Source organism: Bombyx mandarina, chromosome 08, assembly GCF_030267445.1.
Source record: "Bombyx mandarina strain Sakado chromosome 08, ASM3026744v2".
Taxonomy (NCBI): Eukaryota; Metazoa; Arthropoda; class Insecta; order Lepidoptera; family Bombycidae; genus Bombyx; species Bombyx mandarina.
Genome location: NC_143215.1, coordinates 4,745,818 through 4,773,615, shown reverse-complemented (window position 1 = coordinate 4,773,615; position 27,798 = coordinate 4,745,818). Strand labels below are relative to the sequence as shown.

Here is a 27,798-nt window from a genome sequence, read left to right as displayed (position 1 = left end):
GGCTGTGAGCTCGTCCACCCATCTAAACAATAAAAAATAATAATAATAAAAATAAAACCTTTAATTACAAAATTTTCATTTTAGTTAGTGATCGTTCTAATTATTTTGTATGTTTAAGATCTTCCCGTATCATTGATAACATTCAATTATCGAATACCTGTAAACAAGCTACCTAATCACCCCAAAAGTAATTAAGACATTATCAGACTTCGGTGTCTGTGGCTGGTAGCATTATAAAGGAAAGTTTTGGATGCGCTCAAGTGAGAAACTGATATAAAATGCTTTGTTTAATGTAACATCAATATTAAAGCAACTTCACGGAAATTTCAAAAAAGGGATTTGTTACAACGTTATAATTCTAAACGCTGTCAACGGTTTGGAATTTCCATTAAATTAAATAGTGTCAAATATCAGATTTTTATGTTGTAAATAAGAAAATAATCTCACGGCTTACTTGAGATTTGGTAGATGAATCCCATTGATATCATAAAATAAATCATCTGGATATATGAGACATAATTTTGAATTAATTAATCAATTACACAAAAAGGGAATAGAAGTACTTTATTAATTAATTTTAACTTTAATTTTCCCAAAGTATATTATGTCAGATATAAATGAATTAGCTGTAGCGTTGATTCATAAAATCATGAGTCATTAAATAAAAGGACCTAGGTATATCAGCATTTTTATATAATTTTTCTATTGAAGCATACTTATCTCTCTCTTTAAATGCCAAATAAATATTTACAAGGCAATACTATTGGAGAGATAAGCATTTGCTAGCAAAGCTGTACACAGTCTTCAAGATTGACTCACTTCTATTATAAGAATTCGAGTTACTGAAGTGTTCATATTGCGTAAATCCCGATTTTCAAACTTTTTAAAATTGTATTATAATATTTTTAATGTTCAGACTACTTTGTGTAGTACTTACTCTATTGATAGGTAAGTTGATTTTTGTTGTAAAAAAAGGATGAAATTCAAAATGATCACTTCTAAAATTTCTAATACAACGGCGATTTACAAACATGCTTTGTACAGTCTTTAAATTAGCAGATGTAAATTAATCTCAATTTCTTGGTTCACAAATAATTGTTCTTGGAACTTTTTGAAATTAACAACAATAATATAATATTGTTGCTCTTTCTCGAAAGTTATTCGAGAAGAATTTGAATACGGCCAGAACGGTACTAAGAATATCGGGAAGTTCGATTACAAAATCATAAATAATCAACCAACCGTAACTTGTTCGTCCAATTTAAATCCTGTTAACCTAATAGACCTTAAGAAGCAGGCAGCTAGCGTCTTAGCATCGGAAAAAAAGACCTACTACAACAATTATATTAATAGCAACTTCGGAAACCCTAAAAAGTTATGGAAAAATCTGAAATCTGATGTGATTCCGTCACATCAGGAGAAAGCATTGCCTGAACACCTTAGTGACGCTAATGCTATCAATGAAGCTTTTCTGGATGTACCCGGGGTCTGTAGTTCTGACGTTTCAGGATACTCATTCTTTGAGTATTCTAACACATCTCCAAAGTTTACGCTTAAAACTGTCAACCAGGATACGGTTCTTAAGATTATTAACAGCATTAAATCCAACGCTCAAGGCACTGACGGGATAAGCGGTGAGATGATATCGCTCTCACTGCCTTCAACATTGGAAGCGATTACTAGCATTATCAATAAGTCCATTGATACAAATACATTTCCTGCTCAGTGGCGATGTTCTGTGGTTAGCCCTATTCCGAAAGTCACGCACCCTCAAGCTTTTAAAGATCTTAGGCCTATTAGTGTGTTGCCTTTTCTGTCCAAGATCTTGGAGAAGGTAGTTTACTCACAGGTAGCGGCATATATCGAATCAAATAACATTCTTCCAGAGTTTCAATCGGGTTTCAGAAAAAGCCGAGGAACGGCCGCTGCTCTTACTGACATTGTGGGTAATATTCTCGAGGCTCGGGACAGGAGCCAGGGTACGATACTGACGCTGCTGGATTTCTCACGGGCTTTTGATACAATTAACACTGCCTTACTCTTAGCAAAATTAACTCACTACGGGTTCTCTGATAATGCTGTGCAATGGTTTAGCAGTTATATGTCGAGTAGAACGCAATTTGTACAGATACGGAAAGAAGATGGAACTAAACTAACCTCTACTTCTAAGCCGATTACTAGAGGCGTTCCCCAAGGTTCTGTCCTGGGACCATTGTTGTTTATTTTGTACAGTGCAGATATCATTCAGTGTTTCAAGAATTGTAAATATCATGTTTATGCTGACGATGTACAATTATACCACTCTTTTGATGTTGGAGATACCCCTTCTGCTGTCAGTTTTATCAATGAGGATCTGCAGAGGATTGTCTCTTGGTCTGAACAGAATTCCTTAGTACTGAACCCCTCTAAGTCTAAATACATGATACTAGGCAGTAAATCTCAGATAGCAAAGATTTTATCACTCGATCGTAAGGTGACTGTTTCTGGTAAGGAAATTGATCGGGTGGAGTTAGCATGCAGTTTGGGTTTGACAATTGATCCCGAATTGCGATTCGAGGCCCATATTACAAAGAACTTAAGAGCTTGTTTTTACAGACTGAAGATTCTGTACTCGTTTAGACAGTACGTCAGTGTACCCATTAGGAAGTTGCTTATCGATAGTCTAGTTTTGTCGAAATTAAATTACTGTGATACTGTTTATGGTCCCTGTTTACTCTCGAGAACTGAAAAATTAATACAACGCATTCAAAATGCCTGTGCCAGGTATTGCTTTGACATTCCCGTGAGAGGACACATAACGCCCTATTTAAATGATCACAATATATTGAAAATGGCAGCTAGAAGAAGGTTGCACTTAGCAGTCTTACTATTTGGAGTGATTTCGACACATGAACCTAGGTACTTGTATGAGAAGTTGGATTGGAGAAGTACTCAGTACAGGTATGGCTCACGAGCTACTGTTAAGCCATTGTTGACGCCCAAATACAGAACAGCTGCTTTTCGGGGAGCGTTTAAATACGCAGCTACGCATTGCTGGAATGATCTCCCACCACCTATTCGTCACATTGTAACAAAGCATGGCTTTATTAATCGTTTAAAATCAATTCTTTTGGACTCACAAAAACTAATCTAATTTATAGTATTTATAGTAACTAATTTAATCATAGCTTGTGAAAACTTCCTTTTATTAAATTTTTTTTTTTTTTTTTAAGCTGCCCACTGGTTGTTATTACTGTGTGCTTATTATGTTTTGTATTCGGGTTCACCATATAATTTGATTTTTGTTTTGTTTTTTTCTTAAATTTTTGGTTTTGTTTTCGGGTTCATCATTTAATTTGATTTTTATATTGTTTTTTCTTAAATTTTTATAATTTACTAATTTTACTAATTTATATCATATTCTGAGTATGTACACACGTACGGAGTCTTCATTCCCGCAAAGAACCAAAGGGAAACGGGGGTGACTGAAAATCAGCGCTGTTCAATTTATCAACCTTGAACAGCAATAGCTGAGCCACCTCCTTTTGCCTTTTTCTCTTTTTTTTGCTTTTCTTTTTTTTTGTATTTCATTTTATGATGTGAAAGGCAATAAATGATCTTTATTATTATTATTATTATTATTAACATTTTCAAGGTAGAGCTAAATTAAAATTAATCGACAAACAAACCTAAGCGGCTTACAATAAAGAAACTCATTCAATATTAAATAAAGGGACAAAATCAACGTCTTCCTAAAACGTACAGTTTATTTTAACACTGTAACCTAAGTAGCGCTTGGTTCCAGCAAATATTTGAATACTTAAATTTGTTTCTATCTTGAGATCTAAAGCAGAACCAAGTTGCTTTGGGTTTCAACCTGCGTGCATTGCGGCTTTAATTTTCAGCTCCGTATTGTTACATGTCATTCACGTATTCCCTAGCGGATGAAACTGTAACAAACACCGAGTAGTCGTATCATCCGTACGAAGTTTCATCATAATTATAATTCCGAAACATCCGTCAATTGCGGTTGACAAAATTTCGGGGAACAACTTTTCGGATTTCGTCACCTTGCCAGCTAAATGCGGGATCTTCAGACACGAAACTTTGACTTAACTTAATCCGTCTTAATTATTCGTTTCTTTAGTGGTTTTCCTGAGAATACTAGCACTTAAAGTTGATGGGGTAATTCGAAGAAACTATAAGTTTGAAATGTTTTATACAATTTCAATGGGATTCGAACATTTCATAAATAGGTAATTTGAGTGGTTTTTTGGTTGTTACGGTTTTAAATTTAATAACTTTTTTATTTTACCCAGCTTCATTATTTATTTACTCCTAAAACCCAAAAGTATAATAGTACATAATAGTTCACGTAGGTTGTAAATTATTAATGGTTTTTAAGCATATTTTTTTTTATATAAAATATACCTTAATCTCAAACTTTCGTCCCATTGATTAATCCATACATTTTGATATATTTACGGCGATAACATTTAAAACTGCCGAATCTATATCTATACTAATATTATAAAGAGGAAAGATTTGTTTGTTTGTTTGTTTCGAATAGGCTCCGAAACTACTGGACCGATTTGCAAAATTCTTTTTCCATTAGAAGCCGACATTGTCCCTGATGAACATAGGCTACTTTTTATAATTTTTTTTTATTTAATTTTTTTGGTTTCATGTGGGTTTTAATGTTTCCGAAGCGAAGCGAGGGCGGGTCGCTATATTTTATAACGAAGTTAAATGTGAATATTCCGTTACGAATCACAAAACATCGAACAAAAGCGAACTGAACTAAAAGCGAAAACTCTTTGCACAAAACGTGCACTTTTCGTGAGCTTCGTATTATTATGACCGACACGCTATCCGTAATTCAGCTTTTCACGAAATTTAATGACGGACGAAAGTTCCTGAAACAGTACGAAAAAATGTTTGCGCCTGTCACAATTTTACTCGGTTATAATTGATTGCTTAATATATACATATATTATTGCTTAAATGGGTGGATGAGCTCACGGCCCACCTGGTGTAAGTAGTTACCGGAATAAAGTAAATGCCGCCACCTACCTTGAGTCACGGGTTCTAAGTCCCAGTTTTTACAGTACAACAGCTGCCCCATCTTCAAACCGAAACGCATTACTGCTTCACGGCAGAAATAGACAGGGTGGTGGTACCTACCAGTACGGACTCACGAGACGTCCTACCACCAGTAAAAAGTATTATAGACGTCGGTTAATATTGGTAATTGTTAATCAACATTTTCCTTTTGATTGGCCCGAAATTTCACGACTGAATGCTACGCAGCTGGCTTTATTAATTTTGCTTTGAAAGCAAATTTATTCAATTGAAACACACTTGGCTTTCGTTTTAATAGTACTAGTTTTAAATACCTTTAATAATGAAATCAAATCAGGCTCTGCTGTATTTATCGCTAAATAGGTATATGCAATATACAAGTATACTGATGATGCACAAAAAACTTCCCCGAAGTGACAACAAACAGTAAATGTACCAAATTTCAAATTACAGAAGGCACTATTAAACGCATGTACGCACTATTAAAAATTAAATATATTTATCTGTGTTATTTTGTGACAAACGATCGAACAAGATTATTCTCTGATGAGACCAAGATCCACTACTTTATTTTGAGCCCAAATGACGTCATAATAACAAAGGTGCAGCTGAGTTTTCTAGAGCATACCCGTCAATTTCTTAACATCTGTCCTTATTGTTACGTTTATAAATTGACACATCGCAGCGTGGTATTTAACTAACAATGATAATCATCGTGAACATTAACAATTCCACTTAAACAAAGCCCATAAATTCTTCTACTTATTATCTTCCAACTCAATAAACGGTTACCAAAAGCACCCAATTTCTATAAGGTACTTTTTGTCAAAGATCCCTTTCAAGCTCGCTTCATTCGGAGTTAATTTCCTGTGAAACAAATCCACGTCTCTCTTTGACCTACTTATCGATGGCAATCAAAGGTTATTGAAATTCTGTCGATGTCTGGCGTCGTTCGAGTGCTATTAGCTCGATTAAATTATTGTTTCATCTTTCTAGATAATGTACGATGTTGTCTACAATCGGTTGAACAGTTCAATTTTGGATAAAATCAATTTTGGTTTCAGATAATTGGACGAATTCACAGTCCACCTTGTGTACAGTAGATACCGTAAAGTGTGGTCAATCTGGCGAAAAGTCAAAAAATTGCAATAGTACAGCTGTTTTGGCCTGAAATTAGAACGTATGGTTGGCTTCTAATCAGGAGTGAACTGAAGCCGGTCACCGTCCTCGTCGAACCCGTCGCTTGCGACGAAGGGCTCGACGAGCGAACTAACCCATAGACACAGCCCACTGAGTTTCTCGCCGGATCTTCTCAGTGGGTCGCGTTTCCGATCCGGTGGTAGATTCTGCGAAGCACTGCTCTTGCTAGGGTCAGTGTTAGAAACTCTCCGGTTGAGCCCCGCGAGCTCACCTACAAACGTTAGGGCGAAGCTGAAATAGCCTCTCAAGGCTATCAGCATAGGTAGGAAAAGAAAAATAGTGAACTGAATGAGCTCGCAGTATGCGACCAGAAATTAATTGATGATGTTAGGAGTTAGGTGGGATATTGTAACTGGAAACGAATGGTTAAGGCCGGATTGTTACCCGTCACTTGAATTTAGGTAGGGTTGACGGCTACGTACAGTTGGTCGTAAAAAAAGGAAATACATAAAGAAATCATTGGGCGGTTGAGGTTGTTCAATAAGTTTGAATATTTGTAATTCTCACCATCAAGTGGACCATATCCTCGTCTGTCTAAAAAGCCAATAAAAAATCTTCTTTTTACATTTTCTTTGTTAAATACACAGACATCATTACTGCGTTCTCATTATTGTGATATACCTATGTAAAATTTGAGGGTATAATTTATTCATTTTATATTAAATATAAATTTGTATGTATATTATTAAATTTTAGTATCTATCCTAATGGTTGAATATACATTATTATCTTTACAAATATTGGTAGAAAACATATCACTCAGATGAAAATAGATATTTGGCAAGTCGCAAGTAGAAATCAATACTTAAGCTGTCACTAGCAAATTTTATCAAAGTAAGTAAGTGGTTCTGATTCTGACAAGACTTCGAATTCAACAACAGGTACCAGGCAAACACGTTGAGAACTAATATTAAATTCAAAATAAACTTGTTGAAGTGAACAGAATGGGATCTAATAAATAAAACCTTTCTATTAAAACTTTGACTTTAGGTTTCAATACTTCAACTTCATATCTGAAAAATTTACCTAAGACTATTGGTTTCTACTATCTGTATCAAAGTAGGTGGCGACATTCACACTACTGTTATTTTTATTACAAGTCCGCACTAGGGGGTATCACCATCCCCCTCCCGAGGTGCCCCCTCGGAACATTTCGGGGGCGGAGATCCGTGCGAAAGTGTGAACAATGAGGAAGAAGATAGCTGCCCCATTCTGAGGACGTTCACGGCCTGGTCTGGGATTTATACTACGTTACTCTGGAGGATCGGCTCCTGTGGTTTTTTGAGGCCTGCCTCTAGTTAGGATGGTTTCCGACCTAGTGGAAGACGGGAGGACTCGTCATGGTTAATTTTGGAACGTTAAAAGTGTCATCGAGTGACATCCGCTATAACATTTTTTCCCTTTCAATTCAAGCCGCCAAGGGCGACGCATCGATTTCATATTTCTGTTATATTCAATCTTTAATTTGTCACATAAGGACCAATAAATATCTCAAAAGCAATAAATACAGTTCACGCTCATTTACCACTATGCAACAGTCCTCTTGAGAAAGGACGGGCGCCTCGTGGAATGGCCCGCGAGGTAACCCTCTCACCCTATCGTGTTGCTGGACTGGGCAGGAAAATTGTTAAAGAAAATCGTTGCAGCTCGTATCGTTTAGACCTGACCGAGACGAGTCTGCATGGCGATGTGACCCACCTACGGGGGCCAAGTAAGGGCTTTCGCCTGTCTCCAATTCTTATAAAAGGCATCCTACCTCCGGAGAAGGCTACAGCGCGATCTGAGAGGGTGACGCCGTGCGGCGCGTTGCATGACGGGAGTACTATAGAAGACCGACCGATGGATGGGGATGCACGATCCGACGTGGACGTCTGGTTCTGGTCTAGCGGTTTATTCCGGGACATCGGCAGCAATGCCAACGGATGACGTAGAGTCCTCACCTATTGCTTTAACTTAACTGCGTCGGTTAGGCGTACTTTGACCAGGAGAGATGCGCGTCTGGTTGTAGTCATGACCCCGGAATCTCCCCTACCTCGCTTGGGAGTCGGTTAGCCCTTTGCCATCTTTGGTCACCGAGTCCCATATATCCAGCACGAACTCGACACGCCGGAAAAGAGGATTCGCTATTTCGTATTAGACCGGTAATTCCTTCCGATGTTGTCGGTGCCAACAAAAAAATTTGTCTGAAAACACACACTGAAAAAAAAACCTATATATTATTATGTGTAAAATAATGTTTAGTAAACGTTTGTTAGAACCCGGATGCCGCAGAAGTATGTCTAAATATTTCGAAGCTCTACATCCTAAACTTTTTGACAGATTTCAACAAAACACGTAGCTGAATTAGATTCGGCTCATTTCTGGTACCGACAATAAACTCCTTACAATACGGAGTAGGTAAAAAAAAAAAAATGTGAATTTAAATATTTTTTACGATTCTATTAACTTTTTTGCGTATTTTTTTATATTCCATAATGCAGTAGAATACGAGTTTTTTTTTTTTTTTTTTTCCCTACCTATGCTGATAGCCTTGAGAGGCTATTTCAGCTTCACCCTAACGTTAGTAGGTGAGCTCGCGGGGCTCAACCGGAGAGTTGCTAACACTGACCCTAGCAAGAGCAGTGCTTCGCAGAATCTACCACCGGATCGGAAACGCGACCCACTGAGAAGATCCGGCGAGAAACTCAGTGGGCTGTGTCTATGGGTTAGTTCGCTCGTCGAGCCCTTCGTCGCAAGCGACGGGTTCGACGAGGACGGTGACCGGTGCTTGTGGTGCCTAAAAGCACCGTTAATGGATCAGGAGGATCCGTAATGACGTGCTTTGGGCGACGTCGACGGTTTACCATTCGGTCTACTGGGTCGGGTATGTAATTTCCAGCGGCTACGATGAGAGGGTTCTCATGTCGTGCCGCCTTCTCAAAATGGCGCAGCGATGCCGACTGTAGATACTTACTAAAAGAGTCGAGCTCCAGGTCGTCGTGGAGATCCACATTCCTAAGGAACCAAGGCGCTCCGACGGCTATCCTGCAGAATCGTGATTGAATAACCTGAAGGGATTTCAAGTTGGTGCGGGCTGCGTGAGCGAACACTACGCTTGCATACGTCATGACGGGGCGTATACAAGTTTTGTAGAGAGTTACCTTATTACGGAGGGACAGTTTGCTTCGACTACAAAGCATTGGATAGAGTCGTCCTAGAATAAACGCGGCGCGGTCGCGTACCGTTTTTATATGGGGACGGAATGTCATCCCTCTGTCGAGGGTGACGCCTAGATATTTGACCTTCGAGACCCACGGTATGGGCTGGCCAAAGAGAGTGATGGGACTAACGGCGGAGGTGTTTGCGCGCCTACTACGGAGTGGGATGCTCGAAGTGATGTTCGGAGGGCGACCCCTTTTGAAGAGCACCGCTGCGCTTTTCGTGGGGTTGATGTCTATTCGCCACTTCCGGAACCACTGTCCCATGGTGGCTACTGCGATCTGGAGTCGCCGATGAAGCAGCGACATCTTCCTACACGAGTAGTAGATAGCCGTGTCATCGGCGAAGAGCGCTAGATGGGTCTCCGGAGACCGGGGTATATCATTGATATACAAACTAAATAATAACGGGGAGAGCGCGGAGCCTTGCGGGACTCCGGCGGTCAGTTGACGGGGACGAGAACGAGTTCCCTCTACTCGATATCGAAACGAACGGTTCGACAAGAAGTCTCGTATGATGAGCACGAGTCTGTCTGGCACTCCCATGTTGTACAGTTTATAAATTAAACCGTTGTGCCAGACTTTGTCGAACGCCTTCGCGATGTCGAAGAAGAGGGCGCCGGTCGGGATTTGTTTACGCCTATTTAGTCCTATCAGAATGTGCTCCGTGAGGCGGTGCACTTGTTGTACGCACGAGTGTTTAGAGCGGAATCCGAACTGTTCGTCTATGAGAATTTTGTTCGCGGTAACAAAATCCCAGAGGCGTTTCCTAAGGAGCCGTTCGTAGATTTTTCCTATCGTCGAGAGGAGACTAATCGGACGGTAACTAGAAGTTTCGTTTGTCGGTTTGCCCGGCTTATGTATACCGATAACGTCCGCTTCTTTCCACACCGCGGGAAAGATGCAGTGCGTCATAGCGGCATTTAAAATTGTAGCCAACATTGCTATCAGTTGGACTGGCAAAAATTTTAGCGCGCGGTTGTGGATGCCGTCGGAGCCTGGTGCCTTCCTAGGTTGGAGGTTGTGGATCGCGTCTCTAACTTCGTCCGTGGTAATGGGGGGTAACGCGTCCGAGGGCGGCAGGGAAGCTCTGCGCTCGACCTCCCTGTCGACTAACTCGGTGTGTTCGGGGTCCGCGTATTGAGTGCTGGTGGTGCACTGCTCTTGCAGTGCATCGGCCAGCAGCTCAGCCTTGTCATCGTCATCGAATGCCGGTGGTTGGCCTGAAGGGCGTAAGAGGGGAGGCATAGTAGCGGTAGTTTCGGATTTGAGAGTCCTAGCTAGTCGCCAGTATGCTTGGTGGGAGGGCGCGAGTTGTTCTAAATAACTATGCCAATTATCGTTACGCGCGTCGCTTAAGCGGGAGTGGACTTCGCGTTGTAGACGACGCATCTGAATCCGGTTTGAATGCGTGGGAAGACGATCGTAGGCCCGGATTGCCGCGTTCCTAACTCTTAAGAGATTCCTAAGATCGGGGGACAGTCTGATGCGGTGGAAGCTGTCCTCCACATCGACTTCTTTAGAAGATCTAATGATCGCGGAAGAGATGTGATCGGTAATGATGTTTATGGATTCGACGGTGTCCTCGGGGGATGGATTCGAATCCGGGCCGTAAGGGAGGATTGGCGGAGCGGCGTCGGCTAGGCACGTGCCCAGCTTATTCCAATCCACCATGGTCCTCGTAACAGTGACTGGGTTGTGAGGACGACCGAGCTGCATAACGACAGGTCGGTGGTCTGAGTCGAGCTCTGACATTGCTTCGATGGAACGCAAGCGCAGAGTTACGTTCCTAAGCAATGCCAGGTCTATAGTGCTCGGACGGAGCGCGATGTTATACGGATAACATGTTGGAGTTGGGGGACCGACTATTTCAAAGGTGAGGTCGTCTATAAACGCGTCGAGACGCCTACCGTTAACGTTTGTACGATGGCAGTTCCACCTAGTGTGGTGGCAATTTAAATCGCCTGCCAGGATGACAGAGTCTCCCATGCCGAACAGTGACTCGATGTCACTGCTCAGGAGGGGCTTGTCCGGGGGGAGATAAACGGATGTAAATACGAGTAGCGTAGTTTTGTATGTAAATAAGAACCTATAGTCTTATCTATACTAATATTATAAATCTATACTTAATATTATAAAGCTGAAGAGTTTGTTTGTTTGAACGCGCTAATCTCAGGAAGTACTGGTCCGATTTGAAAAATTATTTCATTGTTAGATAGCCCATTTATTGTGGAAGGCTATAAGCTTATTACATCACGTTAAGATCAATACAAGCGGAGCACCAATAAAGAATGTTTCAAAATCGGGTATTTTTTCCCTTTGAAAGCTTCCGCTACTTGCGCTGCAGAAACGGTTAAAGTTTCGCTAAAATAATGTATGACAGAATTGTTCCCATTTAAAAGATCTAAAAAAAAGTCCGTGACAGCATGTCTATATGTTAACAAAATTTGTTCTAAAATAAAGCATTATTTGTGAACTATTCCACGCGGACGAAGTCGCGGGCAAAAGCTAGTTCTATAATAAAGACATAGCTCAATCTCCGCGACAAATCGACGTATATAAAACTAGACCGTTAAGTAGTATTATCGCTGTGTCTATGACCGCTTCGAGTCGGACTGTATAAATGACAATAGTCGTTCTAGTTCCGCGTACGTCGTCAGCAGGGATGTGTTGACGCGCGCTGAAACAATGCCAGGACTTCAGAGTTACACAGGGCTGTCAGAATCAATTTTTTTTTATTGTCTTAGTAGGCAAACGAGCATACGGCCCACCTGGTGGTGAGTGGTTACCGTCGCTCATGGACCTCAGCAATGCCAGGGTCAGAGCCAAGCCGCTGCCTACCGCTTTTCTCTAATTTACATTTACGAGCCTTCTGTTTCTTCAGATTAGCTCTCAGATAACTTACCCATCCATTCATAGAATAATTTAAATTAGTGGTCACCCAGCGGTCGAAATTTGACCATAATAATTAATTTAAATTATAAGTTTGAACATTATTATGGTTTTATTGTCAAAGACTTTATTTCTATAATCACAGATTTTGCCAATACACTATAGATAAATAATATTAATTATTCTAAATTTGACCACAGACTTTAAGCAATAACAAAAGTTTGTGAATAAACAAAAGAGTATATATGCGTGTGTGTGTCAAATATATGGTAGTGTGTGTAATGTTTTTTTAATTGATTTAATGTATTTTTCATTTTGTGATATTTATCAAAACAACATTTCATCATTTAAAATAATAATCAAAACCACCGTCTTAATATTACTAAAAGTCGTTATCCACGACAACTAAAAGTCGTTATCCACGACATATACATACTTATACCTTTATATTTACCTATAAAAAACAGGTTAATATAGAACAACAAAAAACGATATTTAAATATATTTAATCGAATTTTGTAGTAGTAAATAAAAGTAGCAAATAAATCAATAAATACTAAATAGATTTCCTATGTACATAATACATGCTAGCTTTAAAAAAAAATGTTTCTCATGTTAAGCCAATTAAAGTTTTGCATCAACCCTGCTCTTCGGTTCCACGCACAATAGATAGCTGTCTATTCAAAAAGGCAGAAACGCGGTTTCCAACGCAGGAAGACAATGTATATTGTGTTATTCGAATTTTTCAAAACAGTCTAGTGCCGGTCGAATGATGCTAATTGTTGAATTTACGTGCAACGACATCAGAATCTGTTGATAAGAAACTAAATAGAAATAAAATAAGCATGGCGCGTAACGGAAGAAATTAAGATGGCGCGTAACCGAAAAACGTTACATACGTATTTTCCTCCCAACGTCGATAAAGAAGTTTCACTTCAATAAAAATTACCTAATTTCAAGGTCAAGCGAAATCTGACTCCCGAATAGTATATTCATTTTGTTATGCAATTAAGTTAAGGTTACGTCTCGTTCCATTTTAAGTTCACAAAGAACCTACACATGTGAACCGTTCAAGTATAATGAGCTCGTACATTTATCTAGCTTCTTTTCCTTGCTCCATCTCAATTAAGGCGAACAGTTGGCCCAACGATCTATTCGGAGCTGCCGAGAGCCCAAAACAATGATGTCTCTTTCTAACACTATTTTATCAGTTTATTTATCTATCGGAGGGCGCTTTGACCGCCATCTCGGGTGTTATTTGATGTTCATCCAGACGTGAATCTATTGTGTTCACGTTGCATTTAATCAATAAATTTTTTGTTTTCATCTTAAGCATCTAGTTTTGTTTTAAGAAAAAGAAACAGTAGTAGACGTAACGATACGATTACTATTGTGTCTATGGTTAAGACTAGTTTTGCACAAACAATTTTACGTAAGGTCTTCATTCCTGTATATAATAAAATAAATAAAGAAGTTACCATAATATATATGATAAATTATACAGTGAATGTAAAATAACTATCTCTAAATGGCTCAGTTCTAAAAATTATGATGATACAGAGGCTATACTGTATATATTAAAGTAAAACACACAAATAAACGCGCACACACACACATTTGTTATGTATAATTGGTAGCATTCTGGTATATAACGTGCTTTTATGGACGAGCGGAGTCTCCTAGTACAGGCTTACACGCTTAAAAGGAGACTCCAATCATTTTATTGTTTTGACTCGTTTTTTTAAAAATAAAGTATTTTGTATTTTTTTTTTTTTTTACCGGCGATAAATAAAACTGGCAGCAATAAGCGAACATTCGCCCTAAATAATGAAACACTTATCGCATTTTCACTCATTAAGGCATATAATTTTAAAAAAATATTTTTGAATACCCCTCATGATATAGCTCTCTATATTTCATAAATTTTTTTAATTAAGCTGTCGGTTTATCTCTGTCGGTTACTTAATTAATATAATGCTTTCTAAAAATATAAGTGAGTTGTTCGTTATTTACGTGCTCAACTATTAGGAGTATTAGCTGAGACCTAGGCAAGAAACAAAGTTTTGGTAGTAACTGATTTATTCTACGAATGCAGTTCATTGCACCTACCACTATTTACTCTGCACTACCTTTGATTGACTGCTAGAGAATGACTAGACATTAAGTCTGCCAATGTAAATTTTACATGAAGTGTAATAAATGAAACAAATAAATATATTAATGAATGCAACTATAGTGTTTACATTGTTTTTACGCACAACCACCCTAACACTTAAGCTTTGTACACCTGACTGTGACAATCCTTTGTCGTTAAATCTACTAATAAAAAACCGTCGACGTTTGAAGTCGTCGTGGCCTAAAGGATAAGACGTTCGGTGCATTCGTTGTTGCGATGCACCGGTGTTCGAATCCCGCAGGCGGGTACCAATTTTTCTAATGAAATACGTACTTAACAAATGTTCACGATTGACTTCCACGGTGAAGGAATAACATCGTGTAATAAAAGTCAAAAACCCGCAAAATTATAATTTGCGTGATCACTGGTGGTAGGACCTCTTGTGAGTCCGCACGGGTAGGTACCACCGCCCTGACTATTTCTGCCGTGAAGCAGTTAATGCGTTTCGGTTTGAAGGGTGGGGTAGCCGCTGTAACTATACTGAGACCTTAGAACTTATATCTCAAGATGGGTGGCGCATTTACGTTGTAGTTGTCTATGGGCTCCAGTAACCACTTAACAGGTGGGCTGTGAGCTCTTCCACCAATCTAAGCAATAATAAAAAAAAAAACCTGGATAGGACACATAAAATAATCCGCCTCTCGGCTTAATCTCGGAGTTAGAAAGAATACCTATATAATAATACTAGCTGACCCGGCAAACATTGTTTTGCCATATATAAGATTTCTAGGGAATTTCTAGTGTAGAAAAAAAACTAACTTATTGTAAGTGTGTAAGGATGTGGTAAATGAGTGAAAGAGGTATGTAGTGCTGTGAACGATGAGGGAATATATTATAATAAAAATAACAAAACCTCATTCAATCACATAATACCTCATTATAACAAAACAAAAAGTCCAAATAAAAAAAATATGTTAGGGGTGGACAACCCTAATCACTTAGGGGTATGAAAAATAGATAGTAGCCGATTCTCAGGCTTACTGAATATGCATAAAAAATTTCATGAGAATCGGTCAAGCGGTTTCGGAGGAGTATGGGAACGAACATTGTGACACGAGAATTTTATATATTAGATTAACATATTCTGTCGATATTCGCGATTGGTCAAGGAAAATACAGCTAAGTTAAAAACGACTTGTGTTTACGTTTACTTTGATCTACAAATGAAATTGGTCAGCCAAGATTTTGCATTTTGTATATAAAATACCCAGACGATTGTATGAAAGCGACGTGGCGAGAGATTGCATATCGAATGCTATCTCATACACATGGAGATTTTATGAGGATATAGAAGATTATTTATGAGATCATTTCAATATTAATAGTTAGGAACAAATCATCGTTTCAGAGTCTTGGTATTAAGATTCAGCATTAAGTTGACATAGCGACTTAAGATGTATTGAACTTAGCTGTCATTCAACTTTAGTACTTAAACCACTAAGCTGTACAGTTAATATAAATAAAAAAGATGTGTGGTGTCGTGGGACACCAGGTAGGAACGAAGTTCCTTCGGCTAATGTAGAATCGACACAAATTGCAAAAAAAATCGTGCTCAATTTTATGTTGGTTTTCTTGATTTTTCTCTTAAATTTTGCTGAATAGTTTTTATTTAAGTACAAGAAAGTATTTAGGAAATTCAATATTTTAGGAAATAATAAATTACGTAAAATAAAAATAAAATCGTAATTCAAATTATCAATTAAAATAACAAAATATATCTCTTTATTTTTGTTTGACAACATAAAATTACATAGAAATAGAAATAATTACAAAATAGAGAGAGAAGGGATGAGAGAACGAAAAGAAAGAGGGAGAAAGAGAAAGGTATTATACACTACTCGCTTGTGTATACGACTGTCGCGCCTGCGCACGTCTCATTTAACGGTTTTATTCCACGCACTTTTTTCCACGGATTTTTTCTTACGGTTTTACTATCACATTTTTTTCAGTTCGGTCGCGCAGCAAAATCCCTGTCCCCTCCAAGCCTGCCGTAAGGAACTTCGTTCCAATAAATATAAATAAATAAATAAATATTTACTAACAATCACGCCACGTTAACTGGTCCCAAGTACCAGATAACGGAAATAAATATAATATTTTTATTATACACATACATATATTTAATATACACCCATAACCCTGGAAAGACATTTATATTTATCATACAAATATCTTCCCTTGGCGGGATTCGAACCCGCGACCCCCTTGTGTAGTGACCATGTCACTTACCACTACACCAGACGGCCGTATTCATGCTCCTCACCTTGACACATAACGTCATAGCTCCCCGTGAACCCTTAAAACTGAAACGCGTAGTGTTAACGCGCGTTAAGTCGTCGTGGCCTAAAGGATAAGACGTCCGGTGCATTCGTATGTAGCGATGCAACGGTGTTCGAATCCCGCCGGCAGGAACCAATTTTTCTAATTAAATACGTACATAACAAATGTTCACGATTGACTTCCACGGTGAAGGAATAATCCGAATAAGCCGTGAAGCAGTAATCCGTTTCGGTCTGAAGGGTAGGGCAGCCCTTGTAACTATACTGAGATCATAGAACTTATATCTCAAGGTGGGTGGCGCATTTATGTTGTAGATGTCTATGGGCTCCAGTAACCACTTAACATCAGGGGGACTGTGAACTCGTAAACCTATCGTAAATGATGAACCTAAACTCGTAAATGATATGACAATTACTAAGATAAAAAAATTCAAGTAAATTTTGCACGTTTTCATTGGATTCTCTCTGTTAATCTTGGAAATAATAACTTTAAATGGGTCATTAGCGCAATCACTAAGACGTTACTGAAGCATTTTGTTCACTAAATAAATTTGCCATTAATACGGTTATAATAACGCTGCAAGGGTATAATCACGTAAATAACTCAATCCAAGTCCTTTCCTCGATTTACATGAATACTCCTAAACGTGGTATTTTTTATGAAACTTTCAACATTATGAAGAATAACGAATCTTAAAAAAATTTATTTCTGAGTCAGGTTTTAAATTTCTAATTTTCAACATTTCCTTGTTAATTTTCATGTCACATTTGAGATCCTTTTTAGGGATTGGTGATTCTTCGAGTCGATCAAATTACTACTTTTTTTTTTATTGCTTACATGGGCGGACGAGCTCACAGTCCGCCTGATGTTAAGTGGTTACTGCAACCCATAGACATCTATAATGTAAATGCGCTACCCATCTTGAGATATATTTTCTAAGGTCTCAACGGCTACAACGGCTGCCCCACCCCTCAAACTGAAACACATTACTACTTCACGGCAGAAATAGGCATGGCGGTGGTACCTACCCGTGGGGACACACAAAAGGTCCTACCACCAGTAAACGTCTTAATACGATGTAAAGAAACTGAAGTATCAACAGAAAACTTCATAAATAACAAGTAAATCACATAACAACAACAAAAAGAACAAAAATTTGCAAGAAAGAAGACTCGAAAAGGACTGAAGATGATGCAGCCGAAGAAGACTATAAGGAAAAAGAGAAAATAGCCAAACAACTAAATGCGTCAGGGGCAAATTAAGTACGGGCTGCAGCTTCATGATCTCCGCAAGCAGCTGCTACGATAACCCGACAACTCCACTTCCTAAATGCACTTATAATAATAATAAAAGCCTTTTTTCAGACGCAAAGGATATTTACAAAAAATAAACTTAAATTAACGACCCGGCCGAGTCGATGACATCGACAACTTCCTCTGTTTGCCCAACTTTGGCAAAGGCCTCCTCCATTTAATTTTCTTTCCGCTGTACTCGGCTTAGAGCTTTCCTTGTCCACAGTTTTCCTGCTACCGTCTTTATCTCGTCTTCCCACCTCCAAATCTGTCTGCCTCGTTTCCTTTTTTTGTAAATGCACTTACACTTTTACTAATACACCTATTTACTGAAACTAGTGGTCCCACAGTAGTCGAAATTCGACTATAATTAATTGAAATTATAAGTTTGAACATTATTATGGTTCCATTGCCAAAGACCGTTAAACTTCTTTAATCACAGATTTTGCCAAAATTACACTACAGACAAACAATATTAAATTCTAAACAATATTTTAACCTATTCTCAATTTGACCACATACTTTATGCAATAACAAAAGTTTGACAGTAAAAGAATATATTTGAGTGTGTGTCAAAAATAAATAAAAATAAAAATATCATCGTAAGACCTACAACTAAGCCTATTCTTAAGAGTTTCCAGAAAACATGAAATGGTTTGAATTGTTATTTAACAATGCTTCTGTTTCAGTTATTTTGTGTACATTAACTGTAACAAGAAACCTCTGCAGAAGTTTGCAACTAAGAATTGCAGTAGAGTACAACAATTCAGACCGAGTTTCTAAAATGACCAGTAATATGCAGTCAGCTCTTGAATCTAGATTGAAATTAATTGAACTGGTTTCAATTATCAGTATTGTCTAGTTTCTAGGATAAGTTATTACGTTCAGCATATTATTGTTCCGCCGGTGAGAGGAACGCCATCTATCATCGAATTGTCGAACGAATATCGAAAGATCTAGTAGCACCTAGAACGCTCGAGAAGTACAACGCCATCTATTGTCAGATAGCGGAAACACAATACTCGAAATGTGTGGAATTTTCTCAATAACTCTGGGAACGTGGTATCAGCTATAAAAGCGTCGCAGAGATGGCACGTAGTCAGTTAGTAATCGGAACTACTGGAAGCGAAACAGCGAACTGATCACCTGAAGCGAAGCGGAAGAAGCAAACTGCGAATTTTAAAGTGCTTGTGAAATGTTTTGAGTGTTCTAAATGTTGAATACAATACTTGTAATTCGGTGGAACATTTATTTATCCCGAACCCTGGCGCGCGTAGCATTATGATTATTTTTATTGTGGTAATCTTGGGAAGTATATTTTAGGGTTACTCAAACCTATTAAGGCATATTCACATAGCTCAATAACATTTAATATCAAATAATACGAAGGTAAAATATGGATCGACTGGTATTCAGAGTACTCAAGCCACCGGCTTGCCGGCGGACGCATTTTTAGCGGGGCGACCCCAATTGTATAGGAAGAGGCATAGTAAATAGCAGATCGAATATTTTAATTTTGTGTGTTAATTTGTATAATATATTACGTTAAGGAGATCCGATAATTGCGAGGGTTTGATACATTTCTCCAAAATAACTACCAGGTTGAGCTGTTTTTTTGTTAATCAACCTAAGAATCTGATTATTAAAGTGAGTAACGCCTTTAATTGATGAACACAAAAATTTTCAAGCACCGAGAACCCGGGACATTAATGATATAAGTTATATAAGGGACACAATCTAAAGGGTACAAACATAATCACTGAACAATGTAATTTCATTAGTACCCAATCGTTATCATGTCAGAAACCTTTCTAGTTGTACCATGCTAATAAAACTAAAGGTTAAAGGACGTCCAAACCAAACGTCTCGTAGAATCAAAGAAATCGCCAAAAATTTTTTTTTACCATAGACAGATGTACATAGAATGGGGGAAATACTTAATGTATACAAATTATATACGCTAAAAAGCCCAAATTATTTACACGTGCATTTACGGCACAAAACAAAACATCATTAATTCAAACGGGCCGTATTAAGATTGTTATTCGTTCGGTTAGATTAATTAAACCACGAAATTCTTCCTGATTCGTCCGGGATTTTGGATAATTAATGACATTTTTCAGGGTCCTCGACTGAAACGAGTAAGCTAATTCCCTTCTTTACCGAATCCCTGAGTCCTGCTCAACGTATTTTTTTTCATTTAAATTGGGTAATTTAAGGTCATTGTCTGTTTTCTGTTAAGGTCGATAAAATTTTTGGTATGATTACAAATTCTGTAATTCTATTCTTTAGTATTATATCTGACTTGATTTGATCAGAATTGCTTTGTAAACAAGATGACGTTCTCCTTGCGATTAAGTACTCATTAATACCTATAGAGAAGCTATATTCTTATGCGATAACTAGAAAAGTTAAACCTTGATTTGAATCTTCGCATAATTGATTCATCCCCTGAAATTTCAGATAGGCTATAATTCTATAATATATTATATATGTGAGTGTCTTATAAACTTACTAGCTGTACCCGCCAGCTTCGCTGGGCATTTAAAATTAACATGATTACATATTAAGCGATAAGTATTATAATATTAAAATATTATCATTAGCGCTCCCACAACGATTTTCATCATTAACGCCCCCGCATGTAGGGAGTGCAACACTCATATAAATATTAGCCTATCCATTAAGTACATGTATTTTCTACATGGATACCAAGTTTCAAGTCAATCGGATGCATGGTTCAGTAGTTATAATGGAACATCCGTAAAAACCACTGTAGATTTATATATTTGTATAGATTTTTTCTTCTTATTACCAGTTTCGATATTTTATCAGCATCGCAATAACGGAAGTATAACATAACGACTTCGAAGAGTATACATGAAGAGTTTGAAATTATCTACCGTTGGGACCATCTCGCAAATTGCCGCGTTGCATTTTTCATGAGCCCGCGAGTATCGGTCGGTATGAGTTGATTTAATTATTGGTATAAGACCCGATCTGAATAATAGGTTCGAAGCGAGACTTTTGTTGAAGTTTTATCTTTTTATTAACATATACTATACGATTTATGTAAAGGTAGTAATCATGTTTTAAAGGTTTTAAAGACTACGGCATTGTTTTTGAATTTCATACATATATCAACGGCTTAGAAAAAGAACTGATTTAGAATTATAGGCACTAGTAAATCCTAAACCAATTTATGTTTTGATCGAAAGTTTGTCTGTTCTTGAGATAGACGAGACTCATGTGGAACTACCCACTGCCTTACGTATTCTTGCTTAAATGTCCGATCCCAGTCCGAGATACCGAGTGAGATATGGGTGGTCTACGGCCAGTATTGCAACCAAACAAGCGGCCCAACGGCTTATATGTTTCTTGGTGTACAATAAAGAATACTCTCTCTCTCTCTCTCACCTTCCAGGACTCGTTGCCGCCGAGCATTGTAGCCTTGACGATTGTAGTTTCGGCCCTTTAGTCTTATTTTCGTCAGTTGGAAAGTAAGATGCCCTCATTCTGCAGACCGGTAGTCGGATCCGTTACACAGCGCGGCCAGATCACGGCCAAGATTGAAGCCTCAGGGTTGAATTGCACCTGAGCGAGGGTCGCCTTTATCGCAGAAGTCGTCTCACTTGTGAAACGGGTTGCGTACTCCAGAACCCTTCCTTTGAATTAAATGCAGACAACCACTCTTGATAAACAGGACTAAAATATCTGACACGAATGAACAAAAAATACTGCTAATAAGCGAAAAGTATTCGATTATAATCGAAGATTTATGAAAAAATAGTAAGTATGTTATTTGAAATAAAAATATACGGGTCAATGATGGGGATCAAAATAATATGTGTGCAAACACAAACTTGTTAGGCATTTATAAACATTATAGCATTACTGTACAACAGTGCTTATTCTCATAGCAATACAAACACTACATAAAAAGATATAGGTTATATAATACTTTCACGCGTAATAGATTTTGAAGAATCAGAAGAAGCATTAGCATAAAGCGAAAAGAAATTCGTAAAAATCAATACATGGAAATGTGTGCGTAAAGTAATCTGTCCAAAGATTCTCAGTCGGTCACTTTTGTTGTTTTTCGTCCAAAAAGCCAACGTGTCCATTTTTCATTCTGCGAAAACATTTTATACGAGGGACGACTATTACGAACTTTATATGTCATTTTGGTATGAACAAGCATCAAGAGAATGGCCATTAGTGTCGGTCCTGGGTCCTAAATAAATATGAACTCCATAAAGTTAGGTTAAGTTATGATGATGTTTCGTAAAACATCCAGTTATGTTATCCAGGCCTTCGCATGATTTGTCTTTGGAGATAACGTTTGGTATTAAGTTGATGAAAATATATGTAGTAGTAAATTAACTAGTGTGTGCATGTGTACGTTTGGGTAAATGTATGTATGTCGTGAAAATAATATTTAATTTAAGAATATTCCAAGTTTTAGATAAGATATATCTCTTATCATGAAAATTAAAACCCCATTTTAGTGCTTTCTATATGAATAGAAATATATTCTATTTTTTTTTTAATTTATGGTAGTTAACACAATATTCAAATATCGATGATAGCTTGAGTCGTCCGTCATGAGAGCACGAAAATTATGAAGTGTCGAAGCGTCGGAAAAAATATAATGACATATAATGCGAGATTAAACCGTGAAAGTATTTTTAATTATATCCAAAACATTGAAGAAAATAGAAACTATTTCAGTTCTATTAATTCAGGATACCGGTATAATCTCAAAACTCAAACCAAAAGGCCGAAATAAATAATCAAATATACCTACTTAAAAGTTTTGACCAGGATTACGTTTTCGATTTCATGATTTCACGCTTGCTGTAGATAGACCGACAAGGTCAATGACATCTTTTTAAGGAAATGCCATAAATATCTAATATTATTTGTGTGAAAAATTCATTGTGTCACATTCTATAGAATTAATTATTTCAATCTTTAAATTCACAGCACACCGACATAGCCTATGTAAAATTATATCGTATCTTCACTTAAAAATCAACAAAAATAATAACGAATAATCCATTTGAATAAGTGATTCAGAAGACATTAGGAAAGACGAACCGACGATAAGAATAGTGCGGGGTGTCATGATGGAAAAGAAAATATGCTTCCGGTAAGATCTCGTGTTGAACGAATAAACACCTCGAGAGCACTCGGAATAAATTGAGTTCGATTGAGGAACACTTTGTCATGCAGCTGTACGCTCTTATTACTTATACGTGACGGAGGTCTAAGTGTCACTTAAGAAAACTAGATATTACAACAATAATGACAGCAACAGAAATAAGGCGTCGCTTCTGTGTTAAAAATATAGTTGAAATAGGAGTTTTATTGTAAACAAAAGACAAAACGTTCTTTGTCTCTTCTCCTAGAATGTTTTTTGGGACGACAGTAGAATATCGTCGGGGAAAAAGTTTCTTCGCATTTTTTAACAAAATTCACAACATTTTATAGTATAGTTTATTTACATTTAACTAAAGTATATAGGTATCATTTTATTCGATAACTTTTTGCTATCTTATAGGTAGGGACATGATCCCATTGCTTTAAAAATTTTGAGGCTTCTGATCAAAATACCGCGACAATTGGTTTTGGCAGTCCTCTCGTGATGTTAATCTGACTTTGCCTAAATAATTCTGAAGAGACCGAAACAGGTGGAAATCTGAAGGTCAGGACTATACGGCGGAAGCATTAACACCTCCCAGCCAAGCTCTCTTAATTTTTGCTGAGTGGCTAAATATGTGTGAGGTCTAGCGTTATCATGATGAAAAACCACACCCCTTCTGTTGATTAATTCCGGCCGCTTTCTCTCAACTTCTTGCTTTAATCTCATCAGTTGTTTGCAGTAGAGTTCAGAATCGACTGGTAACAGCTCATAATGAATAATGCCCTTCCAATTCCACCACACACACAGCATCACCTTGTTGCGAGTTAACCCGGGTTTTGCCACAGTCTGTGAAGCCTGACCGACCTTTGACCACGACCTTTTCCGCACGTTCTTGTCGTACGAGATCCACTTTTCATCACCAGTTATCGCTTCTTCAAAAATGGTTCGGTTTCTTTACGTGGTAATAAAGAATCACAAATGAGTACACGGCTCATTAGGTTTCTTTAAGTTAAATATCGAGCTTTTTTGTGTATCCAGTTTTTTTTTCAAATGCGCCAAAACTGTTTTGTGGTCAATTCCCAGTTCTTCAGCTACGTCGTAACTACTCTCTTACCGCTCTTGCTCCACTTTTTCAAAAATGGCATCCGTTTTATCCATCCGTAATAGGGCGACCAGAGCGAGGTGCATCATTGACATCAACATTTCCGGATTGAAAACGCTTAAACCAAATTTGTGCTACTCTCACAGACACTGCACTGGGTCCATAAACGTCGCAAATTTTTTTCGCGGCTTGCGTTGCATTTTTACCCTGTTTTGTAGTAAAATTTTAAAATATATCGAATTTCTTGATTATATTAGTTTCACTCGTCTTGACAGTACGAAAAATAAATAAAAATCACACATTTTCGTAATTTGAATTTGAAAATTTCTTCTTTAAAATTTAAACTTTTAATGATACCAAAACCAGCCAGATACAAATAGTATAGCCAAAGAGATTTTATTACAAGTTCATACAAACTAGAATGCTAAAAGACTTTTTCCCCAATCTATTATTTAAAATTTCAGGATACAAATAAATTAGATATACTCACATCTAGCGCTATCAATCTATATGTAGCAGTTTATTTCTTCGGAAACCAGAAGCTTGACAGAACCAGAATCTTGATTTTAAGAATTTAGGAATTCGTACAGTAAATTTTTTCCGAAAAAAAATGTCCGTAGTGTAGGCGAATTTTTCATCTTAGAGAAAAGGGTAGGATCATACCTACTCACAATATCCTCTATAATAAGTAAACAGATAAAAAAGCAGATAATAATGCAAAATATCAGAAAATTTCAGAATGTTCCTATATTTCCCAAAAACTGTTACAAAACGCAATGGTAAAAACAGGATATAAATATTCCTTTGTTTTTACAAAAAGCGTGAGATTTTGTTCTTCTTTTTACAGTATATATCAAAATCTAACGAAGGTGGCGATCATTAAGGCGACTTGAACCTTAGATCCCTCTTCTCAAAACAAAGAACGGTCGCTCTTGCTATTGAACCAAGTTTTTAGAGAGAAATTATAAGTAAGGATTTTATGGTTATGGTGGACGATTTTGTTTTTCTTTTGCCTTTTTTATTGCCTATATGAATGAACGGCCTGCATAACGTGAAGTGGCTTTTAGTGTACATAGTTCATATCGAGGGGTGAAAGGCTATTTGGTTTAAGCGACATTTTTGCAACTTTACACGAGAGCCATTTAAAGTTTAAAATTTTGGAAAAAAAATCATAACAAAAAAACTTCTTCAGCAATTTGAATGGAGTAAACTTAATTGATATTCAATTAAAAACATCAAGTTGTTGATGCTAATACCGAATAAAACGGACCTTTAATTACAAAGATAAACGTCGCTTAATACAAATTGCCTTAAGCCCTTATTTTTCAGAGTATGGAATAAAGATTTAAGTGACTTCATAACCACAATTGGCTACAGGGAAAAAAAAATAAGCGACGCTGCAATATATTTTCAGAGTAAGCCAAAAAGCATGAAGTGACTTAGCCCAAAATTAATAGTAGCAAGCTATTTATCTCAACTACCAATTTAGATTAAAATGACTGACAGGCGAATTTACTTATGTGACATATAATATTGAAAATTTACCGTTTGATGTTACATTTTTTTACGTCTAATACTATCAGTGGCTGTTAAAACAACCTAAATATATCGCAATCACTGAAAATCTCAGGTGCTTATATTGAATAAATAAAGAAATACACAAAACACAACAACAGTTAAAGTATTTATTTAGAAAAATAATTAAGTAGATCAGTCTCAATGTGGGAACATCAATTATATTTATTTATTTTTTAGTCTTAATCAACAACATCAGTTAAACTATTAATATTTTGTATAATAATCAAGTAAAATCAGTCTGACTGTAGGAAAATCATCTATAATTATAATAATATAATAAATAATTATAGTTGATTTTCCCACATTCAGACTGATTTTACTTGATTAATATACAACATATTAATTAACAACATCAGTTAAAGTATTCATATTTCGTATAATAATCAAGTAAAATCAATCTGAGTGTAGGAAAATCAACTATAATTAATTCATTATACATGATTTTCCTACATTCAGACTGATTTTACTTGATTATTATCACATCAGTTAAAGTATTAATACGTATTAGTATTTTGTACATTATAAAGTATCATTACTTTTACTGATGTGATATTAATCAAGTAAATTCAGTCTGAATGTAGGAAAATCAACTATAATTAGGTATTATTTATTCAGTATTACTTGAGATCGGCTGTCATAAAACTTACTAAGAGTATAATTAATCACAACCAATATTGTTTAATTATAACTTAAACTAATAAAAACAAAATAAAAAATATCAAATCAATATACAAAACTTGTAGTAATTATAAAATACAGCCAATGCTTGATAATAATCATAATGCAATAAGAAAGAACGTATTTAATAATCATTTTCTTCGACTGTATCTTCTACATCAGTATCCAGTAGAACATCTTTGGAATTGCAGTGTTGTAGATTTGTGTATTCTTTATGAAATATCTTGGGTATAACCCCAGTGTCACACAATTTCTTTAGGTCCATGTATTTGGCTTTGGTAATCGGCAAACTTGAATTATATCTACGATTGATAGCTCTAAGTTTTGCAATAATTTGTATAATCTCTTCGGATGCATTATCTTTCATTGAAAATTTTACTTTCATTTGATTTGGATGAGATTTTTTAAATGTTGCTGTACGGATTTTACTAATTTTACCTACAAGGTTACCCTTAAAATATTTTTCAGACATATCATCAAAATTTAAGAAATCCTCGTGTGTCAGATTTTCAACATTATAAGGTGCTGGTTCTTTTCTTGCTAGCTGGCTTATTGTAGCCCATTGCGAAGGGGCCCATACAGTAATATTTCTTACGGATTGTTCGATTGTAGAGTGTATGCTGTCTACCGACATTTCCGTGTGGCCAGGGAGAAGGTAATTCATTTGAATTGCTTGTAAATTGTTCGATTGCAACAAAGCATTATGTATTGTTGCAAGGACTATTTTATTTTTGTTTTGTCCAGGGCAAGAATCTGAATAGACTGAAGCGCCTGCGCGCGGCAGTCCGGTTGAAAGATCACGATTTTTAACTCCCGGGAGATGAAATAAATATGGTATCATGCGACATGAATGAAATGTATCATATTAAAATTTAATGATTGAAAGACCGACCCGTATTTTTATTTATACCGAAAAAATGTTTCATATTGCATTACTTCATTTTATTGTCTGTACTAAGCGACATGCATTTAATAAAATAATAGGACCGAAATGTTTTAACGGCTAAGCAAAATATCTGAAACAAAAGAACTACTTGATTTAAGTAGCACGCTGCATGGAAAATAGATGCAGCTGAAACAGCTTAAGCGACACTCCATGTCGTATTTGGGTGACGGACAAATGGTTTAAGAGACATCACACCATGTAATTGGTAGAAGTCAAAATGATTTAAGTTACTGCTTAATAAAAAATTGAA

The 27,798-nt window shown here is 36.9% G+C and overlaps 1 protein-coding gene and 1 long non-coding RNA gene across 3 annotated transcripts in view; one reads left to right on the top strand and one right to left on the bottom strand.

The window, feature by feature from the left end:
- LOC149502462 (potassium channel subfamily K member 18) overlaps nucleotides 1–27,798 on the bottom strand; it is a 204,570-nt gene that overhangs the window by 62,150 nt on the left and 114,622 nt on the right. The gene's annotated exons all lie outside the window — the stretch shown is intronic.
- LOC149502466 (uncharacterized) lies at nucleotides 25,430–27,493 on the top strand. The gene is made up of 2 exons (XR_016323389.1): nucleotides 25,430–27,257; nucleotides 27,347–27,493. It is a non-coding gene; the product is annotated as an uncharacterized LOC149502466 (long non-coding RNA).